The sequence below is a fragment of the Echinops telfairi genome, unplaced genomic scaffold (assembly GCF_000313985.2).
Source record: "Echinops telfairi isolate 266 unplaced genomic scaffold, ASM31398v2 ScPeMD7_7473;HRSCAF=8511, whole genome shotgun sequence".
In the NCBI taxonomy this organism is placed as follows: domain Eukaryota; kingdom Metazoa; phylum Chordata; class Mammalia; order Afrosoricida; family Tenrecidae; genus Echinops; species Echinops telfairi.
In genome coordinates this window covers 11765492-11766918 of record NW_022111377.1, presented here as the reverse complement: position 1 = coordinate 11766918, position 1427 = coordinate 11765492, and the positions used below count along the sequence as shown (strand labels likewise).

Here is a 1427-nt window from a genome sequence, read left to right as displayed (position 1 = left end):
TCAGAACCCAAAATAGGAGGACACATTCAGCATACCTGAAACTGAAAAAAAGCTCAAAAAAGATTCATTTTGACCAGCAATATTGAAAGATTCTATGGGCAAAATATACAATGATGCAGGAAGCATCAAGAAAGATGAAAAGCATATACAGTCAATGAACCAATAAGAACCAGTTGTCATTTCACCATTTCGGAAGTTAGCATATGAGCAAGAACCAATGGTACTGAAGTAAGAAGTCCAAGCTGCAGGGAAAGCATTAGCCAAAAACAAGGCTCCAGGAATTGATGGAATAACAATGGAAAGGTTTCGGCAGGTTGATGAAGCACTGGAAGTACTTACTCTTCTATGCCAGGTAGACAGTTATTTGTCCAACCAGCAGGAAGAGATCCGTATGTGCACCCATTCCAAATAAAGGCAAGCCAACAGAAGGTGCAAATTATTGAGCTGTATCATTTGTACAACATGCAAGTAAAATTGTACCGAAAATCATCCAACTGTGGTTACAGGAGTACATTAACAAAGAGCTGCCGGAGGTTCAGACCATATTCAAAAGAGGACATGGAAAAAGGGATATCATTGCTGATGTCAGTCAGATGGATCTTGGCTGGAAGCAGAAAATACCAGAAGGATGCTTTTTGTGTTATATTGGCTAAGCCAAGGCAGTTGATTATGAGGATCATAACAGACTATGAATAGCCTTAAGAAGAAAGAGGATTCCAGAACACTTCATTGTGCTTATGAGGAACTTATACATGGATCAAGAGGCAGTATGCAAACAGAACAAGAATACTATATAGTTTAAAATCAGGAAAAGTGTGCAACAGGGTTGTATCCTCTCAGCAAACTTAATTCAATTGGAATGCTGAGCAAATCATCAGAGAAGCTGGATTCTATGAAGAAGAATGGGCCATCAGGATTGGAGGAAGGCTTATTAACAACTAACGCTATGCAGATGACTCAACCTGGTTTGCTCAAAGTGAGGAAGGGCTTGAATCATTTGGTGATGAGATCAAGGATTGCAACCTTTAGTATGGATAATAACTCAGTGTAAGGCAGACTAAAATCCTCACAACTGTACCAATAGGTAACATCAAGATAAATGGAGAAACGATTGACGTTTTCAGGGATTTTCTCTTTCTTGGATACACAATCAGTGTTCATGGAAGCAGCAGTCAAGAGATCAAGAGATGCATTACATTGGGGAAATCTGCTGCACAAGACCTCTTTAAAGTGTTGAAAAACAAGGATGTTACTTTGAAGACCAACATGTGCCTGACTCAAGCCACAGTATTTTCAATTGCTTCATATGCTTGTGAAAGTTTACATTGAATAAGGAATATCAAAGAAGAGTTGATGCATTTGAATTGTGGTACTGGAGAAGACATGGGAGAGGGGGAGCTGGGGGGAAAGGTAGTGGTGTTAACAAA

The 1427-nt window shown here is 39.5% G+C and overlaps 1 protein-coding gene across 1 annotated transcript in view; it reads left to right on the top strand.

The window, feature by feature from the left end:
- ST8SIA6 (ST8 alpha-N-acetyl-neuraminide alpha-2,8-sialyltransferase 6) overlaps positions 1-1427 on the top strand; it is a 190099-nt gene that overhangs the window by 41668 nt on the left and 147004 nt on the right. The window lies entirely within an intron of this gene.